General features: G+C 44.8%; 1 long non-coding RNA gene across 2 annotated transcripts in view; it reads right to left on the reverse strand.

The window, feature by feature from the left end:
* Positions 1–25,613, reverse strand: part of LOC128125232 (uncharacterized) — a 116,027-nt gene that overhangs the window by 81,765 nt on the left and 8,649 nt on the right. The window contains exons 2-5 of one of the 2 annotated variants that reach the window (XR_008223112.1): positions 12,568–12,685; positions 5,253–12,344; positions 3,225–5,159; positions 2,644–2,760 (exon numbers count right to left, since the gene is read on the reverse strand). This is a non-coding gene — a long non-coding RNA (uncharacterized LOC128125232). Of the gene's footprint in view, positions 1–176; positions 2,761–3,224; positions 12,345–12,567; positions 12,686–25,613 lie in introns of both variants that reach the window. The other variant, XR_008223113.1, reaches the window with a different exon arrangement.

Below are 25,613 nucleotides of genomic sequence, written 5' to 3' on the forward strand. Positions count from 1 at the left end.
GTGGCGCACGCCTTTAATCCCAGCACTCGGGAGGCAGAGCCAGGCGGATCTCTGTGAGTTCGAGGCCAGCCTGGGCTACCAAGTGAGTTCCAAGAGAGGCGCAAAGCTACACAGAGAAACCCTGTCTCGAAAAACCAAAAAAATAAAAAAAAAAATAAATAAAACAAAGGGCATACCTAAACATAATAAAGGCAATTTACCAAGTCTAGCCTAGTCTACTGAGCAAGTTCCAGGACAGCCAATGCTACATTAAGAAACACTATCTCAAAAAACCAGGAAAAAGAAAAAATAAATGAAGACAATTTACAGCAAGCCTATAGCCAACATCAAATTAAATGGAGAGAAACTCAAAGCAATTCCACTAAAATCAGGAATAAGACAAGATTGTCCACTCTCTCCATATCTACTCAATATAGTACTTGAAGTTCTGGCTAGAGCAATAAGACAACTGAAGGGGATCAAGAGGATACAAATTGGAAAGGAAGAAGTCAAAATATCGTTCTTTGCAGATGATATGATTAGTATACACAAGTGACACTAAAATCCCACCAGGAAACTCCTACAGTTGATAAACACTTTCAGCAAAGTGGCTGGATACAAGATTAACTCACAAAAATCAGTAGCCCTCTGATATACAAATGACAAATGGACTGAGAAAGAACTCAAGAAAACAACACCATTCACATTAGCCTAAAATAATATAAAATAAGTCTAACCAAGCAAGGGGAGAACTTGTATAGAAAAAACTTTAAGTCTTTGAGGAAAGAAACTGAAGAAGATATCAGAAGATGGAAAGATCTCCCATGCTCATGGAACAGTATTAGTTTTGGCCAAGGATATTAAATCATTCTGTCTCAGAGGCAGGGAGGAGCCCTCAAGGACCCACCTCTCCCTGAAGCTGTTCAGGGAGAGGGATTTTATTCAGAGGTGTAGACAAGAGCAAGGCACTCATGCTTTTAAAGAACCCCTCACCTTAGTTGGGTGGTGGTAGTGCATACCTTTATTCCAAGCCAGGCAGATCTCTGTGAGTTCAAGGCCAGCCTGGTCTACAGAAGGAGTTCCAGGACAGCCAAGGCTACACAGAGAAACCCTGTCTCAAACAAACAAACAAACAAACAAAAAAAGAAACCAAACAAAAAGACAAACAAACAAACAAAAACCCCCTCACCTCTACTCCTGTAAGCAACTCCAGTGAAACCCATGAGAATGATAATATTTAAATGAGTCACAGTCAAGCAAAGAATGCTGGTCCACCTTACACTGGTGGGAACCAGAAATGTGGTGTCTACGTAAAGCCAGTGCACCTCCTTCCTCCAAGATCTCGAGGCTGAAGCAGGACAAAGTGCCTCAGTTTCTCCAAAGTAAGAACATACTCTGCCAAAAAGCTTTGCCCTGAGGGATCCTGGCATCCTCAGACTCAGAAACACACACACACACACACACACACACACACACACACACACACACACATAAACCGGTTATCCCAAGTGGGGCTCTGTGACTTGTCGCCATGTGTCTGGGGCCACATGTCCTTGCCACTCTCCGTGGAATCTAGTGCACATTCTGGCCCCCCCTGCACTTGGCCCCACCACTCGCTTTGTCCAATGGGTTCTGAAATCGCCTCTTGGAAGAAGCCTCATTACACCAGTGACTTGTAATCCCAGCCAATGCTTCCAGAAAAGTCTCAATGTCCATTACATTAGCTAGCCTTAAAATTGAATACAAATCCATTTTAATCAATATGTTGTAATAAATAGATATTAAGGCACTGCAGCACTAATGTACAGGAAGAGTAATTAACACACCAGCATTCACGGCACTCACATACCTCAATTTTCTCTACAAAATCCTTATTGAACTGCTACTTTAAAAAAAAATAATTGCAAACGCAATTAGAAACACTGAAGTTACATTATCGATTTTCTGCTAAAAACCTTTTTAGTCAACAAGCACAAACTACATTCATTAAATGTAAGTGCTTGGAGCTATGGTGTGAAATTCAATTCAGCCATTATCATGAATTACACTGATTATTGCTGTAATTATTTTCTCTTGGATACAACTGCATTTCTGTCCCTTGCTAGTTCTGTTGAACATATAACCATGTTCATTTTATAGCTAATAATACTCGACCGTAGTCCTAGCAATTACTATCACTTATACAAATCATTAAGTTAAGCTACGGGTACCTAGTAAGATTCAAAAAAATTAACTAAAACATCCTTTTTTACCCTTGAAATAACTAATAGCATTGTAGAACAAGGGAAATTACAGATATTAACTGATTTACATAGGCCTGCTCTAATCACCTGTGCTTGACATGTCAGAAATGTCTGCTGTCCTAACGCCTTTTGAGAAGAACCTTAGGACAGGAACCGCCTTTTATTCTCTTTTCTAGAAACAACAGGCAGCTGCAGGGCCTGCACATCTGCAGTGCTCTGCAGGAGAAAGGCTGTGGGCCTTTGGTGTGTGAGAGTGCTTTCTAGGCATATGTTTGTTTAGGAATCTTATTAGCTAAGCAGACTGTAGAAGAGAGAGTTCTGCTTTGCTTTTCCTTGCAGACGCAGTTGTGGGTCTATGGCATTCTTACAGTAGAATCCTTCAGAGGAAACGGATGTTTTCCAATGTGACTCCCTGACTCACTCTGGAGGTGAGGGCAGCATGTGGACCAAGCAAGGAAAGAGATGCGATTCAGCAGTTATCTTCCAAGGGGATGACATCTCTGGGTGTCAGGTGGAGAAGAAGCGCCTCCAGGGAGATCTGGAAAGGTGAGTAGAGAGGGGAGGGAGGGGAGAGGGAGAAAGAAGAATAGGGAGGAGAAGGGAATGGAGGGGAAGGGGAGAAGGAAAGAGGACAGAGGGAGGGGAGGGGAGGGGAGGGAGAGGAAAGAGGTTAAGGAGGGAAGGAGGAAGGAGGAAGAGGAGGGGGATAAGGGAGGGAAGGGGAAGAAAGAGGAAGAAGAGAAGGATGGGAGGGGAGAAAGGGAAGGAGGGAGGGAAGGGGAGAAAGGAGGGGAGAAGAAAGGAAGAGGGAAGGAAGAGAGGAGGAAGGGGGAGGGTATTGGTAAGTTTGAGCGTTATTCACCCCAGGACCATTGGGCGGGCAGACCTCTTCTCTGAGCTGAGTGCAGCACCCCCAATGGCCAGCCTGTAGGGTCTACCTCTCATGCTCCGCTCAGAGCAGGACACTAGGCAAACTGCTGAGAGGGAGCAGAGTCAGCATACCAGCTTTGTCTTTGTGCTGCCTTCCCCACTGGACATGGAACGGCCTGACACGGGGTAGGGTCCTGGGATAAGCTGAAACGAAGCAGAGATTTGGACAGCACTGGAGACCCCACCCCAAAGAAAGCAGAGCCTCACCCCTACCTTTCTCACAGTCTGTTCGTGTTACCTCCTTTGTTTCAGACGTGAAAGAGTGAAAGGCAGCTTCCAGGAACCAACACACATTTGTAACAAGTAAGAGAGAATAAGGTAACCTGAGTCCAGAGGCAGGAGCGGTCTAGGTGACTTGGTACCAGGGAGGCCTATAGACCACCAGAATCCATCCAGAGCTTCCTAGTGGCCAAAGCAAAATGGAAAACACTATCTTATGGGCATAAGACTTGCTGGCTCCAAAATGCTGTGTATCAATTTCAAAAGAAAAAGGAAGAGGAGGAAGAGGAAAGAGGAGAAGAAGGAGGAGAAAGAGAAGGAGGGGGAAGGGAGAAGGAGGAGAAGGAGGAGGAGAGAAGAAGAAGAAGAAGAAGAAGAAGAAGAAGAAGAAGAAGAAGAAGAAGAAGAAGAAGAAGAAGAAGAAGAAGAAAGTATAAAGCCAAGCCTAATTGTACAAGCCTTGTAAGCCCAGCACTCAGGAGGCTAAGGCAGGAGAATCATGAGTTCTAGAGTAGACTGAGTGACATAGTGAAACCCTGTATTAAAAGGGAGAGAGAGGGCTGGAGAGATGGCTCAGAGGTTAAGAGCACTGACTGCTCTTCCAGAGGTCCTGAGTTCAATTCCCAGCAACCACATGGTGGCTCACAACCATCTATAATGGGATCTGGTGCCCTCTTCTGGTGTGCAGGCGTACATGCAGGCAGAATACTGTATATATAATAAATAAATGACTTAAAACAATAAATAAATCTTTAAAAAAAAAAAAGGGAGAGAGAGAGAGAGAGAGAATATAAAATCTGAGAAAGGGAAAATTTTAAACCAAGTCTGCTATGAATTAATGGTGTCTTAAACAACAACAAAAGCCAGAAGTTATTGTGTTCCTAGATTTGTTTCTTCAAGTAACATAAATTAAAACTGATGCTGTGTTTAACTATAAAAAGAAGGAAAATAAGATAAACAACATTGTCAGGCTATCCTAACTGCTGCCCAGTAGACATATTGTGTTGACCTTCTTTCCCAGGATGGAATTGGCTGGCTTGTGTCATCATTTCAGCCACATTAGAATTTCTCCAAAGCAGCTAAGTGAATTTTCTGACCATTTTGGACCATTTGAAGTATTATAAACTGGCATCATGCATTTGGTATGAGGTCCCCTTTGCTGTTCTAAAAATATGCTTTTTAAATTCTTTTTAAAGGATATTTCTTGTTGCTTCTGTTATCCAAGAAATTACCTGAAATGGTTGCAAATTGTTTTGAAATAATCTGAATTCAGCCTTTCCCCAAAAACAATATATGTATAATTTTCTAGCCACTCTCGGACAAGCAGGGACCTGTTCGGCCACCCTGTCCCACCAGGGGAAGAAACATCTTTAGATGCTAACAACAGTTTGACTCTGCTCTTGTCTGGCTGGCTGTCTCTTCGGGCTTTCTAGGGAATCACAGGAAAGAATTCAATAGGTAGACTTGGAAATCTAGAAACAGGAAAATTAAATTCCTAGGATAGTTGAGAATATCTCATTCACAAGGCGCCTGCCCGCAGGAGCTCAGAGACATGTAATGTGACCTTCAAAGGAAGCCGGTTTGTTGTATTAGCTCTGCTTAGCTGACCATGAATACTAATTGCAGGAAGAATTAACTGGACCCAGTACCTGAGGGCAGAAGAGCACAAAGTGGCTGGGGGATGACCAACAATGGGCAGGGTAGAAATGAGCATCCGAACCCCTATTCAGTTCTACCGGAGCTGTGGCAAACCCCAAATTACAATAAGTCGATACAGGCTTCTTGCCCCTGGAGACCAGAAGGTAGAAAATGGTTGCCCTGAGATTCGGATTCGGGGGCAAAAATGACATCATGGCTTTATTCTAGTAATCTTACACAAACCTGTGTCTTTTCTCTGTCCCAAGTGCTTCGACCCCTCGGGCTCCGGAAGTTTGTTATTTAAGCACCTGACTTTGAATTCTTCCAGCAGCGGGACACGATGTCTGGTGGGAAGAGAGCTTTGAGGCAAAGGATGGGTCCCAATCTGAATTTCTGCTCAGCAGTTGACTAACTGTGTGACTTTAAGTAACTAAAGGTCTCTGGGCCTCATTTTCCCAATCTGCAAAATGGAGATAATGATGAACAGGACATAAAATGTGAAAGATAAAAATGAGGCTTTTAGGGAATCGCTCAGAGCTGCCAAAGTGGGAAGAAAACAGCAGTGTGCTCCAATCAGCTCCTGCAGACCAGTCCAAAGAGCCAATTATTAAACTGTCTGGAGTTCTCGTCTGAAATCGTCAACATGAGCATGAAAACCAGCTTGCTGGGGTATGGCTCTGGGACAGTACTTACCTCACATATGAGAAGCCCTGGGCTTGATATTCAGCATGGAAAACGAGTGATTGATTTAATACAGATATAGATAGATAGATAGATAGATAGATAGATAGATAGATAGATAGATAGATATACAAACTTTAATTATATTAATTAAGCTAAGGTAGCAGGCTGGAATTATGGCTTCACTGGTAGAGGGCTTGCCTCGTATGCATGAAATCCTGGGTTCAAGTCCTGACACCACACAAACTGAGCATGGCTATGCTCACCTATAATCACAACTCAGGAGGCAGAGGCAAGAGAATCAGAAGTTCAAGGTCATCCTTTACCTCGTAGTGAGTTCGAGGCCAACTTGGGCTACATGAGACCCTGCCTCAATTAACAACAACAAAAAAAAAGCAGCTACTGGAGGTCCTTATCTCCTAATAACAAGCCCCACTCTGCTATGGTCTATGCTTTGGAGGTTTTTCATACTTCCACTCATGCAAGGTGGAAACAATGTTCCGGGGTCCCTGCTTCTCTTCTCACCTCCAGCTTCATGGTGGCAACTTGGAAGCAACTTTGGACGATCTCCAAGCTGTCATTATTTCTACCCTGAAAACTGCTGAGCACTGGACATGAGGGCTTTTCTTCCTTTGGAGAACAGGAGTGTTCAACGTGGACTAGAACATGGGTCAGGAAGCTTCCAGATACGGACAAACAAATCAGGCTAGTCCTAAGAGGAGCAGAAGTAGGAGAGGCTAGCCGGCTGCCGGCTTCCACTCCAGAACCTGAGCGGATTCCTCCCCAGAGGTCTGTCTACCTGCTTTCCTCTTGCCTTCCTCCTGAGTCCTTAAGTGAATTCCTTTGTTAGGTTTAAACTAACTCAAGTTGGTGTCTGCATCCCAGTCTGAGCCAATGAGCAAGACACAAAATCAATGTGAGCATGGCTTACCCTCCTGGAGGCCATTTTCATCCCCTCTTAACTAAGCATGGTAATAAAGCCCTAATAACTAGTCCTCTGCCGTTGCTCTGACCTCTACATAACGTATGAGGTATCCTGGAGACATCCCTCATGTTTCTCCCCATGTTTCTCCTCATCACCAAGAACAATGGTGGTACTGGCTGGATCCCACAGGTGCCTTTGGTTTCCCAGCAGCACTCACCTGGTGTTGCTCCAGCTGAGGTATATGTAACTACTCCAGACTGTACATTAATTACTGTGACACCATACCAATGATCCAATTAGGCCTTAACTGTTTACTTAAGAGAAAGCTCTGTTCATCAAAGAAGATGGGGTGACTGGTCGCAAATCAGGACATTTGTCCTCGTAGGTGAACGAGTGATCCAGTTTGCTCTTTATACTTTGGGTAGGCTGACAGGCTACTCAATTTTCCAAGAAAATCAAAATGTTGTAATTTTCCATTTCCTCCCCAATAAAATGGAACTCCATCTGCTTACATGTTTCCCCCGCCTCCACCCTAGCTTCCTCCATGCCTGTCTTTACTAACTTTATTTTCCTTTTAATAATGGTTTCGGCATATAACAAGCTACAGCCTCTTCCGACGTCTATGGGTTCTGTGATGCCGAGGTGGCCAGTACTGCCTAAATGGAAAAGGGCAGGGAATAATGGGCACATACACAGACATACACACCAGTTCTTCTCCCTGAGGACCACAGATGCCAAGGCTGGGTGGGCATCCACGGGGGGGGGGGGGGGGGAGCAGACTGGAATCTTAAAAATATATGAAGATCATGCCGTGTTTTTAAAATGTATTGCTGACTCTCACACACAGCCACAAGCTCCTACTATTAGCTCCCATTTCTAAGGTACAGGGAAAAAAATCCAAGAAATTGCTAAGATGTATGTCTCAGAGCAACCAGCCAGATTCAAGTTCAACTTTCCATCTCACCAAAATCCTGATATATCTAAAAGCCTCGCTTGCACATGCCTGATCATTAGAGTTTGAAAAACCAGTTATTTGAAATGTTGTTTGATTATCTTAAGAATCTAAAAATAGCTCACTCAGCATGCAGGTTGTACATAAAGATCTGGTTTTGCAGATGGCAGTCATTTCTCAAGAGTCATTATGGTAGCATGAGAAGTGAGTATTCTGGACCAGAATTGGCTCCATGACAAGTTTGAGTCCAACCTGGGCTACATGGCAAGCTTCTGTCTCTGGTAGGGATGGGATAGGGAGAGCATATGAATGAGTCCTTGGGTAACCACAGTACCATAATTAAAGGTGTCTATTTCCTAACTCTCCCTTTAAGAATTATTATCCCTCAAGCATGGTTTGGCACATCCAACGGTAGTTTAGCATAAACGGTTTCTCTTTATGACCAGGGCTTGCAAACCACAGCCATGTTTTTGTGTGGCCTTTGAGCTCAGACTGAGTTTTACATTTTTTAAAGTTTTTTTTTAATACAAAGAACAATATTGCAGGACTTGTGCAAACTATATGAGATTCAAACTTTAGTGTTCATCACTAAAGTTTTAGCCGGTACTCATTCATTTCTGTGTCATGTATGACTGTTTCACATGTCAGTACAGTGCTGAATCATTGAGATATAGATACTGTATGCTTGCAAAATCTAGACTACGTATTATTTTGCCCTTGGCATAAAATGTTTGCCAACCTGGGATGTGTGAGAACCTGTCTCCAAAAATTAAGTAAGTAATAATAACAATCAGACGGACTTCAAACAGATGTTAAATAACTTTTTCCCCCAAGACAGGGTTTCTCTGTGTAGCCATGGCTGTCCTGGAACTCACTCTGTAGACCAGGCTAGCCTCAAAATGAGATCCACCTGCCTCTGCCTCCTGAGTGCTGGGAATAAAGGTGAGTGCCGCCACCACCTGACCTAAATAAATAACTTAATGATGTATTTCAAGGTCTTAGACGAGAACAAACAAAATTCAAAAATTAACATGTGAAAATAATTTTAAAAATCACCAGACAAGAAATTAATTAAATGGAGTCTAAATGAACAATACAAAACAATCAATGAAACAATGAGCTGGTTTCAAAACGATAAACAAAATTGACAGATGATTAATCAACAGAAATTCAAAAAGAAGAAAACAAGGAATTAAAGATAAAGAAGACCTAAATAAATAAACTAAAGGTGAAAAGGAATTATTATAACAATTACCAATAAAACATAGGTTATTTGAAAACTTATAATTATGATTAAGTTGAAAAGCCAGGAAGAAATGACTAAATTTATAAATGCATATGAGCTCCCAAAACCAAACCAAAAGGACACAAACAATACTAGTAGATCTATTATCATCAGAGGAATCAAAGCAGATCTCATCTCACCCCAGTCGGAATACCTACCATTAAAAACACAAACAATGGTTCTGGGGAGTCCGCTCAATGGGTAAGAACAGTTGCTGCTCTTCCAAACGACCCTGCTTTGATTCCCAGGACCCATGTAGCAGCTTACAACCATCTGTAATTCTGGTGCCAGGAGATCTGGTGGCATACATACACACACACACACACACACACACACACACACACACACACACACACACACACACACACATATGTGTGTGTACATGCAATAACAATTTGGCTTGTAAGAAAAGAAAACAGAGGCTGTGAATTGGGTTTTAGAAAGCAGGGAGGGGTATATGAGAGAGTATGGGATGATCAGTGCTCAGAAAGCCAACAACAAATGCACATTGTCAGAGACTCGCAGGGAAGAGGCACAAGTTTCAAGACAGAAGCTGTCATAAGCGTTAAGGGACACAAGAGCTCAAATAGATATTGGACTCAGAATGCAATTCAGTGTTATAACCAAAAAATGAACCTGCTAACCGATCAGCAAGTATGAGTCTGATACGTGCCATACTAGATACTGGATGGTGTCTTAGTGTTCCTATTGCTGTGATGAAACACCATGACCAAAGGCAAGTTGGGGAGGAAAGGGTTTATTTCACTTACTCTCCTACATCATAGTCTATCATCGAAGGAAGTCAGGAGAGTAGAAGACTCAAACAGGGTAAGGACCTGGAGGCAGTAGCTGATGCAGAGGCCATGGAGGAGGCTACTCATGGACTTGCTCTCCATGGTTTACTCAGCCTGCTTTCTTACAGAACCCAGGACCACCAGTCCAGGGACGACACCATCCGCAATGGGCTAGGTCCTCTCTCTTCAATTGCTAATTAAGAAAATACTCTACAGCTGAATCTTATGGAGGCATTTTCTCAATTGAGGGTCTTCCTTTCACATAACTCCAGCTTTTGTCAAGCTGATGTTAAACTAATCAGAACAGATAGACTCTTGACCAAGACAGAACTGTCTGAGTCAGACTAGAGGCCAAAATCTAGTGAGGCAGAAGACAGCTGATTTAGAACTTATTACAACAATGAAGAATAGGGAGCATTGTATAGGCGTACCCCAACCTAGACCTGAGAGTTCAGGGTTGTCCAGCAGTACCCTGATGTTTGGAGATGACAGAGTTGGGAGGGTAGTGAACTGGTGGCAGAATTGGAGACACATTTGGGGCAGACAAAATATGTGGTCAGAGGTCAGGAAGAGGAGAGTTGTTATCTTCAAGGAGCTGCAGGAAGCTAGATGTGGATGGCACAGATAGAATACTAACCAAGACCTTCACTGAATGGCAGGGATGAGTTGGAGCTCTTGGCACACCTCCAGAGGCCTTGTCCATCCAGTCCTTGACCCATATCTCCAAAGGCACGGTCACAAATTAACACTTTCCATCTTGTCTCAGGATTGCAAGGGAGGCTTATTTACTATCTCACTGTGACAAGATCTGGTGACACTCAAGTCTCTCTATGGGACTGACACCTCCCTGGAGGTCAAGGGTTGTCATTTGTCTGTTCATTGCTATCTAGACCCCTAGTATAGAGTCCAGTGCCTGGCACACAGTTGGTTCAATAATTGTAAAATAAAGAAAAGCAGCAAGCGCACAGGATACCATTGGACTGCCTATGTATTCCACCTTTGTGGTCACCCATGACCCTCTTAGACCAAGAGCATAGGATTCCTAAAAGCTCTTGGACCACCCTTGAAACAATCCCTTGGAGAAGCAATGTCAGATCTTTGGGAGACTCCTTCATTCTGTTGACAGCATGACTTCATTGGCCTGTCTTCACTCATAATAAAGCCACAGAGAAGGCAGATAATGGGGTGGGGGAGCCCCACATCTGATTCCAACTGTGTCCCCACATTTTTTTTCCTACCTCAAAGGTACATTACATCTAGACATGGAACAGGTCCGGGATCTTTCCACCTTCCATTTCAATGAGGCTGTAGTTTAATTAAAAGTAGAATAACATTTACATACATAATCATTCCACCTCCACAAGAGGAAGCTAAGAGCTTCTTATGAATGCACATCCTACCTCAGCCTTGGCACAGGTTTCACAGAGTGCTCCTGAAGATCTTTGCCTTTCTTTGGAGGCAATGTTGACAGACTGTATCAATGAGAAGATTTGTTGAATAAAATCTGTTGGAGGCGTAAATGAAAGACTTTTCATGTCAGTTTCTCATACGTGGAACAAAAGAGGCAGAGATGTCCCACGTAGAGATTGTTTAGTACAAACAAATATTTGGGGACTCTTTCACACAGCACTGTCTTGCTTGATCTCTGCATAGGTTTGTTGGAGGAAGAACCCACTGCTTTCCATTTGCCAGTGAGGAAGGTGGAGGCCCTGGGAAGAGGAAGTGACCTGTCCAAGTTTAATCAGGAGACTGGGTCTCTGTTCTTGGCCCTTTCCACCATTTCACACCATAAGACCACATTTCCTGTGGTTTTCTGGAATTGGTGTTTTGCCACCAAAAGTTATTGTCACTAAAGTCAGAGTGACGTTTTCCGTAAAGAAACAGAAGGAGCTCTAAGAGCAAGGAGGTGCCAGAAGGACAACGGTTCAGAGGAAAAGCCTTGGAAGGAGGCTACCTGGGTTCAATCCAAGATCTGTCAGTAATTACCTTCAGGAAGCACGGACCAGCTGCCTGTCTCTGGTACATGTCTGGAACTTCAGTGTTGAGAGGAAGCTGAGCCCATAAAGTGCTTGTTTTATAAGCACAAGGATTCAAGTTTAATCCCACAGAACCCACATAAAAATCTAGGAATGTTGCACACACCTGTAATCCCACAACTAGAGATGTAGAGACAGGTAGATCCCTGGAATATCCTGGAGAGTCCCACATCTGCCTGAGAGGCCCTGACTCACATAAACAAGGCAGATGTCTCCTAAAGAGCCATACCTGAGGCTGTCCTCTGGCCTCCACCTGCATGGTCACACATGTGAATGAGTGCCCCACTTACAAATGCACATGCACACACACAAACTTGTATAGACACGTACACACACACACACACACACACACACACACACACACACACACACACACACCATCTGAAGCTTCTCTGGGCTCCCATTTGAGGTCCTCATGTACCCAGGAACTATGACTGTGACATCAGCTCCAGGGGCAGGACCAGCAATCTAAGCTAAGCCCATGAGCCTATTCATTGATTCAGCTATGACCACATGACCAAAGATAGCCCAGTCAGAAAGAACTCCAGGACTCTCCAAGTGGATGCTGAGATGAAAATATCCTCTGGATGTGGTCTCCTGGGAGCTACCAGCAGCCATCTTGGGAGCATGAAGGGGATTGGTTTGAGGAAGAAGGGGACACCCTAGAAGACAGAAGCATAGAAAGAAACTGAGTCCATCACTACAGTAGCATCCATTAACAATGTTTCATTCAGTTACATGAAATAGTAAATTACCAATGATGCCATTTTTAGTTGGGTTCCCTGTTAACTCCCCCAAAAGACCATAATTCACAGTGTCCCCTCAACTGCAAAATAATATAATAATAATAATAATAATAATGATAATGATAATGATAATACCCACCTACATGTGTATGTTAGGAGACTCAAGAGCCACACCATGCAATTAAGAAGTCTTCCAATCCACTGTGGGTCGTTGGAGTTATTGCATTGTCCATATTCTTCTTGTAGTATCTAATTCCCTGTGGCAAAAAAAAAAGGAACGCACTTCAAAGATAAATATCACATTTAACCTGAGGGCCCAAGACAAACCACGCTGCCCCCCACACTTTTGCACAGGCTCATTTGGGGCGTTAATCTTAAATTGTGTCTTCTTGGAAACAGCTGTTGCAGGAGAGCAGTGCTATTCTGTCATAATCTCACCGTGCTTCATTTTTCAGGTGATTTTACTATCTTTTTCCCAGTATCCTCTGGGTTAGTGTCTTTAACTTATTATGTAATGATATTTCAGAGCCTGGAAGACGAATTGCTCCCTGTGTAAAATATGGCAGCAGATCTATACCCCTAAGCTCGGATAATTAGTTTTTAATGTAACTACAATTCTTCTGAGGAGATGTTTTTGAGCTCTAAAATCTTCTTAAAAGCATCCCTTAGGCTGAAATTAAGTTGGAAGGAGTGTCATGGAGGTCTGTGATGAGGCAAGAGATGGGCTCGGGTCACCAACCCCTCCTGACATGATTCATGCACCTCGGGCAATGCAAGACTGGACCTCCCTCTCACCTCTGTGGCCAGGCCTGTCCCTGCACGCAGCCACCAAGGCAAAGGGCGAAAACGTACTTCATCAATAGACCTGACACCAAGTAATGATTACAAATGGGTTTTCAAGCTGGGGGAGGCTGGACCGGGTGGGGCTCAAAGTGGGGTTTGGGGGGAACGGAGCAGGGGAACCGGGGGGAACGGAGCAGGGGTACCTACCAGGGCCCTGCATGGCTGCATCAGAGGGCCTTTCTCTATTTAAACCATTAGAGAGGTGATTATTTTCTACTATGTCAACAAATATTTACTTTAGTTAAGACATTTAAAATTGTTACAAACTAGAGCTGACCTGTTCCTTAGGAAGAAGAGTCTAATACCTCCTGGGATTTGGGGGGACACAGACCCCAGCTGTGGGTTCTCAGTATTACCTACTTCTCTGTGCACTGTGTCTGCAAAAAGCATCCTCTCATGTCATTTGGATATTCTCCTCAAAGAGACGGTTGTTTGTTCTCTGAAAAACCGAACAAGCCAACTTTTCCATCATTGAGTCACCATATGGACTGAAGGGCGCTGTGGCCTGGCAGTGTTGGTGTAAGAATCTAGGCCAGTGGTTCTCAGCCTTCCCGGCTCTGTGACTCTTAAAACAGTTCCTCACGTTGTGGTGACCCCCAACCATAAAATTATTTTTTATTGCTACTATGTAACTGTAATTTTGCTACCGTTATGAATCATAATGTAAATATCTGTGTATTCCGATGGGCTTAGGCGACCTCCGTAAAAGGGTCATTAGACTCGAGACCCACAGGTTGAGAACCACTGATCTAGGCAGTTAGCCCACGATAAGCTTAACCGGCTGCCCGGAGCAAGGGGAACAAAAAACATGAAGAGTCATGGGGACAAGGTGTCACAGAATGCTAGGCTCCCTGTGAATTCCAAATCCTGAATCTATGGAAACATTTCCCCTCCCTTTGCCTGAAGCTACCCTCAGAAAACCTTGAAAGTGTTTGAAGCCAGCACACACTAAAGGAAGTCACTTTGATCCTCAGGCATGCTTGGAGGCAGCCCCTGACAGTGCCCTGCTGGCCTGGGCTCCATCAGGTAAGTGTGCCTAATTGATGCTTAGTCTCTGCTGGTGATGTGAGGTCCCATGGTCATGGACTATTTACAGAGGAACTGAAGGGACAAGGGGAAAAGATGGTCTGGTGGAAAGAATGCCACCAAAATTTGATCTTTCTGCTTCCATAGTGGTGGAAACAACTTACTACAGAAAAGAAATCCTATAAAAGTATATGTGAGTATAATTTGGGGTGTCACCTTCGGATGATCCAAACTGATACAGAGAGTACTGAGTGGGATTCACAATGTGTCTTTTATGTCATATTATCAATATTACATTTCCTTTTGGGGGGAGGTTGGGAAGGCTTTGGTGTGCTGATATATTCTGTTGGTAGCTGAAGGCAAATCTGTAAGGTCTAACTAAACCTCAAGGAACTAGGCAGGGCAAGGAGGACTCTCTGATTCTGCCCAGCACAGGCTCTCAAAACCATCCATCTTTGCAATAGTGGTGTTTACAGAAGCAAAACCTGGAGAAAAGACTGTGGGAACCTAGTGATTGCCTGTCTCAGTCCTCTGGGACACCACAACATGGGCACTATACACTATAGACAATATGCAGGCATGTTTATTTCTCACAGCTCTGGAGGATGCAAAGTCTAGGATAGAGATGCTGGCAGATTGTCAAGCAGAGCTCCATTCTTTAAAGATGATGACATCTTCTGCCACATAAGGTAATGGCATATGAACATCATCCCTTGACGTTAGTCCTGTTAATGACGTAATACCTCCCAGAGGCCCTTTTCTGGATTACTTTTCTTGCTGCTATGATAGAACACCTGAGAGGAAGCAACTCACACTTTAAAGAGGTGTGGTCTGTCAGGACAGGGAAGGCACGGCAGCAGGCGTGTGAGGTAGCTGGTCTCATTGCATCCACAGCCAGGAAGCAGAGACCCATGAATGCTGGTACTCTCCTCAGTTTCCCCTCCAGGACCCCAGGCAATGGGATGTTGCCAACCATATTTAGGGTGGGTATTCCTATCTCAATTAATGTAATCTGGACAGTCCTCCATGCCCAGAGCTTTCTTTCCTAAGTGACTCTAGATCCTGTCAAGATGATCACCGATATTAACCAATAGGGAACCTATGTCTTGATCACAAAGGGGATTGGGTATCAACATAAATTCTAGGGCGACTCAGACATTCAGAAACTGCTTTAACAGAAGAAAGTTTGTCCTAATTTTTCATGTGGTTTCAGAGGACAGAACAGGATTGATAGCTTTGAAGTATAAACAATAGACACCAACCCGTAAAGGAAGCCCGTTCTGAGATGAGAGGGTGGGCCACCAGAGTGAGCAATGAGCTTCAGCATCCCACACGCTAAGAGAGGGATGATAAGGGGGTGAAAACTGTGACTTGCATTTCCCCCCAAATCTTTGTCATTTGTTTGACAAGTATCAACTGAGACCCTGGTGACCCGAGGTGGCTGAGAGAGGGAAGGAACCTGAAGACCCTGGGAGGAAAGGCCAATATGGATGCAGTCAAGAGAGGGACAGTCTCACCTGGCTAAGGGACCAGAGAGAGCAGAGTGACAGACAGAACAAAGCTGGAAGGCCAGCCAGGCATCTGAGCAATGGATGGAGACTTTGGGATGGTCGGCTGGGGCAAAAGCATTGAGCACCTACGATGTTAGAGTTTATTGGTAAATAAAAGAAAAATCGCTGAACAGTTTAAGGCCAGAGAATGTCACAACAGAGGCACTACTTTAGAAAGATCAGCCTGGCAGCAGAGCAGAGGGTAGATGTAGCCCGCGGTCCCACAGCCGCTCGAACCCATGTAAACACACAGAGGCTTATATTACTTACAAACTGCATGGCCTACAGCAGGCTTCTCGCTAGGTATCTCTTATAACTTAACCCATTTCTGTGTATCTATCAGTTGCCACGTGGCCGTGGCTTACCGGTACTTCCACCATCTTGCTTCTCCTAACAGTGCTGGCGTCTCTCCAGACTCTGCCTTTCTCCTTCCTGTCTCTCTCCTTGGATTTCCCACCTGCCTCCAAGCTGCCTTGCCAAAGGCCAAAGGAGCTTATTTATTAACCAATGGGAATAACATATATTCACAGTGTACAGAAAGACATTCCCCAGCAGGTAGATGTCACAAAAACACTAAAGGAAAAGCAGGCCACATGGGAAGTGATGGTACCAGTGCTGACAAGGCATGTAGGCCCAGGCAGCATGTGGGGGGAATCAGTGTCAAGTAATTCATCGACCTCAGAGTGGGATTGGCCTTCTGGGCTCAGGACAAGGCTGAAGATTGGAAATACTCTCCATGGTCAATGAGTTTAGTTAGCTTTGTTCTATCTCTTATGAACATATCTTCTTCAAGAAGCTAGCTAAATGAACAAAAGAGACCTGGTTGTTTTCTGAAGTCCACAATCTTTGGTTATCCTGGTCCTCTGTACTTTGGTGGTCCCCAGTGAACCACACCTGACATCCATGCCTTCAGACAGCTCCCTGTTCTTGAATCTGGGCTAAGCCTGCAACCTGCTTTAACTGCAGCAGAAATGACACCATATCTGAGCCTAGGCTTCTGGAAGGTTTGGAAGTTTCTGTTTTAACCTCTTAAAAACCCACTACTGGCATGTAAAAAGTCCAGCCACCCTACTGAAGACTCTAGAGAGACACTGTAAGAAGAGAAGCCCTGGAACAGGGACACACACCAACACACACACACACACACACACACACACACACACACACACACACACACACACACGAGAGAGAGAGAGAGAGAGAGAGAGAGAGAGAGAGAGAGAGAGAGAGAGAGAGAGAGTTGGACTACTGCAGCCTGAGCATGTGAGTCACTCAGATGCAAAAGATAGCTTACTCCAGCCCCAGGGGACATTATGTAGGAAAGGCATGATGGTAGACAGTTCCTGGCAGTGGCCATGCCCTGTTCAAATCCTTACCCCACAGAATCATGGGAAACAACAAAATTAATTGTCATTGTAAGCTACCATGTCTTGAAGTTGTTCCTGGAACAACAACAGATCATGGAAAAATGTTTCTCCCAATTCAATAAAACTCACTTCCATGAGAACTATTTCTCTCAACTCATGGAGAGGGCCCCAGCAGCCATGTTGGTAATAACAGCACCCCTGGCCATGATGTTGGCTTTGGGATGGAGGTTAGATGAAGCTGGTCTTTCCTGAGACCATCTAGGATAGAGTCACACAGACTTTCCCAGTTATTTGAAAGCCATCTTCAGTCATGACAGAGAGAGAGAGAGTAAAGAGAGCAGCCTCCCCTCAGTACACACCCCTGCCCAATCCCTGCTTCCCCTCTCTCATGAGTACGTGCAGTGCTTTAAATCATTGTGAATTATTTATAATTCCCATCTGTAATTAGAGCGACCTCCTCTTACAAGCAAGTGAAAAATAGTAAACACACATACATACATACACACACACAGGACTAACAAGTTCTCCACTTGTTACAGTGTGGATGTAAAATGTCCTCCATAGGCTCATGTGTTTGAGCACTTAGTATCCCTGTTTGGAAGCTTATGCAACCTCTAGGAGGTAGAGCCCTCTTGGAGACCCTGGAGGGTTGCCTTCCTGCTAAGGCTCTGCCTTCTGCTCCACTGGAGCCACCTAACATCTTAACTTCCCAACCATAACGGACTGTTTCCCCTCAAACTGTGAGACAAAACCCATTCTCCCAAGTTACTTTTGTCAGGCCTGGCAGAGCAATGAAAAAAGGCAGTGTGCACTCAATTATTACACAGCTAATCTACCATCTCTCTCTTCTGATGTCCCCTCCCCTCAAAAACCACACGCACTGTTCCCTGAATTAAATGAAGCTTTATTCAGGGTGAGTGTGGTTAGACTGTGTTGAGAGGACGAGCAGCAATCTGAAAGAAGGATTGATCCACAGGCCAGGAGCCAAAGACTATCCCACCCAGATCACACACCGGGTTCTGTTGTCAGTGTCTGGGGATGGCCAGCGCTGGTCCACCCTCCAAAGACGAAGGGCCTCTAAGAACACAGACCCCTTCTCCATGACAGTGCAGTAGCTGGAGCAGAAAACCGTCGTGATGGATGTGGCCGTGGAGCTCCCGCCAAGTGGAACTTTCAAGCAAATTGAACTTACCCCATCCATCACCAACCAAGGGAGGGAGGCTGGGACCCATTCTTTTGTGTCAAGTGCAATCGACAGTTGGGGAAGCAAGCCATGACTTTCGGCTTTCAGTTCCATCTCCCATGTTCTCAGGCAGCTAAGATGAGGCTGAGAGTCTGGGGACTTGAGTCAGTCTGGCACTTTGCACTGAGAAGCAAGTCCTGAGGTGTAATAAGGCTGGGAGAAAAGGAACCCCATTCAAGGGAATGTTTCCTATCTTCATGGGTACTACTCTTTCTGCGTGCCTCACCCTCTGAAGAAATGAGGGGAGATGCTTTTAAACCATGGTCTTTACTTTCCCTTCAACCCGTCATCTTAGGGAAGTACCTTGGTAGCAAAGCAGATGATATTAGCATCACTTTACCCTGTACCTGCTAGTCCTAGAAGACAGAATGGTCACATGGCTGCTCCTATTCCTGGGACCATGCATGTGATCAGTCATTTAACGGCACATGTTGCATTAAGGCTGCCTAGGGTCTTCACCAGAACATGTCTTTTCCAACTACCACACGTGTAGAGCCCCACAACACACCATGTGGCTTCACATATAGTTGTTCTTTACGCTGATGGTGGTTATGGTTGTTATGGTAGTTAAATGTGTATGTAGCAGATGCTCTCATGAACACTTTACCTCTGCCAGGATATTCAGACTTTCACCAGCCTTATGAGATGAGGCTGCCATCAACCCCTCCTACAGGATACAGATGAGGAAATGATACCAGAGTGGAAGCTGTTAGCCTTGAGCCCACACCACCAAGAAACATCAGGAGCACGAATCCCTGTGGTTCGGCTCAGCTCAAGAGCCACTGTTTGACCCATTCTTTGTTGATCAACAGTTGCTGCAGTGAAGGGATGGCAGGAAGGCCCCGCCTTCTCTAATGATGGCTCTGGACCTTGGAGGTCTCATCTGCAGCTTCATCCCATAATGCCAGCCTTATGCTGGTCTAAGATGAGACCCACAGAGCTCTAGGTTAGAGGCCCAACATTGCACAGACCAGGGGCACATACCTCTAATCCCAGCCAGGGGATCTTGTCTCAAGAAAACTGAAACAAATAAAAAAGAGAGAATGCCCTTGTTTGGGGCGGTACACACAAATACTTACAACTATACTAATGTGATTTAGTTGTGAAGTGAGTAAAGTGGAGGGCGGGGGGGCGGTTAAGGCCTAGAGCAAATGTGGTCTAACAACACCGGTTGGCAGGGCTGAGTGGTAACATAGGAGCTTCCCTCTATATGTCTAAAATGATTTCAAAATGAAGTTTGAAGATTCACAAGTACACGTTTGTACAGTAAGAGTTTTGGGGTAGACTTCCAGTGGTAGAACTGGAACTGACAGAATAGGCTTGGAAAGAAATGGAAAGAGAAACAGAGGGAGAGATGGAGGGAGGGAGGGAGGGAGGGAGGGAGGGAGGGAGGGAGGGAGGGAGGGAGGAGGGAGGGAGGGCCTCCCTTAGATTCCCTGAAGTTCTCTAGGGTAGCCACTGCTCTAGGCAGGCCCCCAGAATGCCACTCCTCTGCTCTGCAGGCAGGTGGAGAAAGAGGCCGCTCCTCTCTGCAGCTGAGCTCACCGGGCCCAAGTGAAGACGGAGGAGGAGGACCAGGCAAGCGCAGGAGGCTGAGAAACACCTGAGACAATAAGATAACCAGCCCCTGCCTGAACTGAGGCAATTTGGTCAAAATGGCCCGGGAGCTGTTCTCTCTCACCTCCCCTCACAATGACACGAGAGCCCTATTTGGCTCAAGCCAACTCGTGGCTTTAGCTCATTATTTTTCCTGTTGAACTCTTGGACCATAGTGAAGATCATTTGCAAATAAAACCTGGGGTTTCAAAAGGGTTTAGGAGACAATCGACCAGGCAAGGATATAGTCTCTCCCCTGTCAAATCAGCCTGACCGGCCATTATTATTCTTTTTCTTTTCTTTTCTCTTCTTTTTAATATCGCTCATTTTTCTCTCTGCTAAAGTTGTTTCTATTCATCTCACTTTGCCATTGCCCAGACCAATCTTCCTAAATTAGCAGAGGCCTGCAGGTCCCTGTGTGCAGGAGAAGAGGGGGTGGGGGGAGGGGAGACAGACAGACTGTCTGCAGCAAAACTATTTAATTTGAGCTGGTTACCCCTTCTGAAAAATGATGTCCACATCTGATAAGGAGACGAGCAGCTTAAATTGTTCCATCAGAAGCGAGCAGCCTGTTTCTGAAGCTCATTCCAGACAATTGGAAACTGTTCTCGTCTCCTTTTTTTTTATAAGGCAATTGCCCAACTTGAAGGCTGTTTGTGATTGAAGTAGAGGCCACAATAATTTGTACGGTAAAAGCCTCTATCTAGATCAAATTGTATATTTTCCAGGTAACTATGCTGGGTAAATAATCCCTCTTGTTTCATCTTTAATGCGGTGTCTTTATGCATTCTGTGCCGCGAACTCTCCTCTGGGAACGTATTTCTATGCTGGTGCTCACGTAACTTGCTACTTAATACAGTTAATACGGTTTTTTTTTTGTCTTTGCAGATGAGCATATTAAGTGTTCTGTCTTCCTTTTTTAGGACCAGTTTGCCCTATGAATGTGCATTGGTTGCCCTAATGGGTCTCTTCCTGTTCTAATTAATATGACACCATGGTATTGTCATCAGCCAGTATTTATGGAGCAGCCCTCCAAGGCTTGGGGCCTGTGTTGGGGCTTTAATTAAAAGGTCCTATCTTATTCTAGGGATCTCTGCACAGAGACATTCACACAGCTGTGCAAGGGTAGCTAGATAAGTTCTGGCCATAGCCTCTGTGCTGTGGGAAACAATGGGTTGGGTAAATAGATTATTAGAGAGCCCTGATCGCTGAATATTAACTGGAATGGAAAGATACCCATGATACATTGCAAGGGCCAAAAAATGGACAGGAAAAAAAAATTTTTTAAAAATTCACCAGTTCAGATTAAATGATCTCATTTTCAGAGAGAAAAGGCATCTCAGTCTATGGTTTATGTCTGTGTTTTTAAAGCAGATTTTGCATTTTACTGGCCAATCCTGTGTACGTATGCATTTGTGGAGGCCAGAGGACAACTTGCAGGAGTCAGTTCTCTCCTTCCATGGTGTGGGTCCTGGGGACCTAACTCAAGTCACCAGGTTTAGCCGAAAGTACCTTTACAGGCTGAGCCACAGCAGCGGCCCACATGTATTTCTCTTTTCCATAAATGTGCATGAAGCTTATATTTGAATTTGTAAAACCTTGAAAAATATACAACAAATGGTTAATCAAATTACCCAGAGGATTAGGACAAAAACAGAGTGCAAGGAACCATTTACAGTTTATTTCAGACATTTGCCTATTATTTGAACTTTTGAGGCTTGTGTGTGTGTGTGTGTGCACACGTGTGAGTGTGTAGGTATGTGTGTCTATGTGCACATGCATGTGGAAGTCAGAGGACAGAGGACAACCGCCAGTGTTGCTGCTCCTTCTTGAGACAGGACCTCTCACTGGCTTGGACCTTGCCTGGTAGGCTAGCCTGGCCAGCAGTTGGCGAACTTCAGGGTCTAGCTGCTTCTGCTTCCTCAGAACAGTGAGTCCAAGGGTGCACCACAGTCCTTTGGCATGAGTTCTGAGGATCAAACTCAAGTCCCTGTGCTTGCAAAGCCAACACATTACCAACTAAGCCATCTCTCCAACCCCACAAAAGAAAAGATTGTTAAAGAGCTATGTTCCTTCAGGAACCATGTACTGCATGTCTTTTATATGCTAGACAGGGTAAGGCTTTTATAACCATAGGAACAAGCAGCAGAAAAATGAAAAGAATTAAATAAGAAGGCCTCTCAGACATTCAGGAGAGGGTGTCAGCTGTCACTTAGTGAACTGTTAAAGGAATGGTACAGAGACACCTCCAGGTGGCTAGAGGGCGCTCTCATTCCAGTTTGACAATGAAGATAATCTGCCAAGCGACCTCAGAGGCTTCATGAGAGAGGCTCCAGAGGCAGGGGTTTGGGGCAAATAGAAGAGATATCTGAAGAAAAACTAACAGGAACAGCACATGTCTTAGTCATCTGCTGTGATGCAATACTCTAACAAAACGAGTAGGTTTTTTCAGGTTTATTTCAGCTTACCATTCAAGGCAAAGTCCATCATGGCAAGAAAGTCAAGGCAGGAGCGCTTGAAGCAGCTGGTCACACACTCAGGACACAGGGGAGGGAAAATGCATGCTACTTACTCAGCAACTTTTCTCCATGTAGACAGTCAAGGATCCCAGCCAAAGGATGGTGCCACCCACAGTGGGCAGGTTTCCCTGCCTCAAGATAATCTCCCACGGGTGTGCCCAGGACCCTATGTATCAGCTAATTCTATATTCTGTCAAGTTAACATTTTAGCACTAATGACCACAGTGTAGTTCACTTAAGGACGTAGAATGTAATGTTCTGTTGTTATTATCTGCAAACTGTCTCACTGATATATTTAAAAAAGAAAAAAAAAAAACAAGATTTCTAGGAATCAGTCATAAGTGATGAGGAGTTGAAGAGAGGCAGACGAAGCACCTGGGCCAGCCCCGCACCTGTGCTGGGATTTTATCAAATGATGTGGGTGGACGTAGTAAGCCTGCTGTATTAGAAACACCAGGGGTCCCCAGAAAGCACCCCCAACATCTTCGCAATCTACCCTTCTCAGATGTCACTTTCCTCCCAGGCCCCTGCAGAACCACGCCTCTTACATGTCAGGCATAACATGGCACTAAACCAGCCTGTATATGAGCCAATGCCCACAGTGCCTTCAAGTACGTCCCGTCCTTGGGATTACTCGTGACAAGATCCACTGGAGTAAGTGGTCCCACGCTCCGTGGGTAGGTGGGTGCAGGCATTAACCAGTGGTTAACTGCTTCTTGGCTACCTAGAGGGGACAATAGCATCAAAAGATCAGTTTCTCTGATGCTGATATCACTTTGGTCAAAGTCTGGGACAAGGGAAGCCGTTAAAGAATCACAAAACCCGGACCCAAATACGGTTTTGACCATGAGTCTGTGTACCATTATTTTCCATGTCTGGAAAGGTATTGTACAAAGTCCAAGGTCCAACAGCTTCAGGTAGGAAACATTCTAACATCCAGTTCTCCCAGATCCCACTTCTTATCCGGGACATCCAATGATACCAAAATCCACAGGCACACAAGTCCCTAGCTTTAAAGTGTCAGCTTTGTACATAAGCTGTGTATAACTTCAGGTACTATAAAGGGTCTATAGATTACCTACATAATGTCCCAGACAATGTAAATAGTTGTCATAATATTATTCAGAAGATAATGACAAGAAAAAAGTCTATATGTGTTTAGTAGAGAAACAATTTCATATATGCTTATATATGCAACTATATATACAAATGTATAATTGCTTATATATTTGAAACAAGGTATTTATATAATTTGAAATATATAATATATCTATATAACTATATATGTATATATAGCCAAAAATGACCTTGAACTCTTGATTCTTCATCTCTGTCTCGCAAGTGCTGGGACTACCAGCATGCAGCACCATAGCCAGTTTATGCAGTGCTGAAGATCAAAGCCAGGGCTTTAAGCATGCTAGCCAAGTATTCTGTCAACTGAGCCACATCTCTGGTCCCAAACATGGGAATTTTGAAAACTAGTTTCAATCCATAATTGGCTGGACCCCAAGGCCATAGAATCCCCCAGTACCGTATTTGCCTAACAAAACTGCTCCCAGGTGTATACCTTGGACAACAGGCTGGGCCAAAAGCATAAGTCAGGCTTCACTCTGGCCATTAAATAATATAAAGAGAGCACCAAGTGCCAGCAGAGATGTCCCGGCAGCTACTCTGAAAGCAGTTTCCACCCTCTGGCCAGAACTCAGTGCGCTCTCCATCACCCTCGGTGGATCTGACCGGGGAAGAGCATCTCTGCCCATCTGATGGACACACGTTCATTGATGACCCCGTCATACCCATTGCAGTTGCACTTGCTCCTGGGACCGCACACCAAGAACACAGCGTGGACCTGCGGCCACAGAGGAACAGGGCGCAGCTGGCTCCCCTTCTCACACTGGCGGCTTCCTTTCGATTCTCAGTCTGGGCACTTGAGTTTCAGATAAAGTGCTCATCTCCCACGGCCATGAAGAGGGCGAATTAAGAATGGTGCTCTCTTGTGCAACTACAAAAAGTTCTCATTTGCTCGTCGAGTCAAGTTCCCTAATGGCCGGCATATGAGCCCAATTTCTAACCAGTCCTGAATTGGGCCATTTCCCTCTCAGTGGCGCAGGCTCCCTGTGGGGCAGATTGCCACGGGCTCTGCAGGTACCTGGAGGAACCCCAGGAGTCATCATCTCTGCCTTCAAGGCTTCTTATCTTCTGTGTTTTAATCCTGTTCCAAGTCCCACTCCTTCTGAGAGGAACGAGAGGTCCCAGCAGACCTTAGGCCCTTTGAATCAGCCACAGAACCCGGTATTTATTTTAAAAGAATCAGTCCTTACTTTCCAGGCCAGCCCAGAGAAGGCAGGGGATAAAACTGGAGGGGACCAGGCAATGTCTCACGCTGGAAAAATTATTTTAAAAAATCATTGTCCACAGGGCTCTATAGCCTCTATATCGATAGCTTTTAAGAGAATTCAGAGGGTTGAAAGATGTAGCAGTTGGTAAAGCGCTTGCCTAGCATGCGCAAAGCCCTGGGTTCAATCCCCAGTACTACATAAATTAGGTACTACATAAAATAGCGTTCATTTATGAGGTTCTAGGCTCCCCGCTTGGCCCTATGCATGCCCTACCCGACTGGACCTTTTCCCATACTAAGCCTGAGGCGTGAAGTACGCACCCAAGCCAAGAGCCTCCCTTCTCCACGCACCAGCTCAGATGAGGCCAAGAAGTATCTGGAATAAGTAAAGCCTTAAAGCGAGGCCAGAGATGTAACTCTTGTTAGAGCATTTGTCTAGCATGTGCAAGGCCCTGGGTTCGATTCCCAGCACTAGCCAAAAAAAAAAAAAAAAAAAAGCCAAGAAGCCTTAATGTGACTTTATTTAGGGGTAGTGAGAAGCTACAGTGACATTCTTTCCTGGCTCCTAAATTGGAGCCTAACGACTCTTTGGCAACAGTCAATGCTGCCAACACTGGACTGACCTGACTTCTCCTGATACTTGCTCAATCCACCACATCTGGTGGGGAATGCTGGGAGCTTTAGGGTTAATGCTTGATACTCC

Source organism: Peromyscus californicus, unplaced genomic scaffold (assembly GCF_007827085.1).
Source record: "Peromyscus californicus insignis strain IS unplaced genomic scaffold, ASM782708v3 Scaffold_4__1_contigs__length_199733344, whole genome shotgun sequence".
Classification (NCBI taxonomy): domain Eukaryota; kingdom Metazoa; phylum Chordata; class Mammalia; order Rodentia; family Cricetidae; genus Peromyscus; species Peromyscus californicus.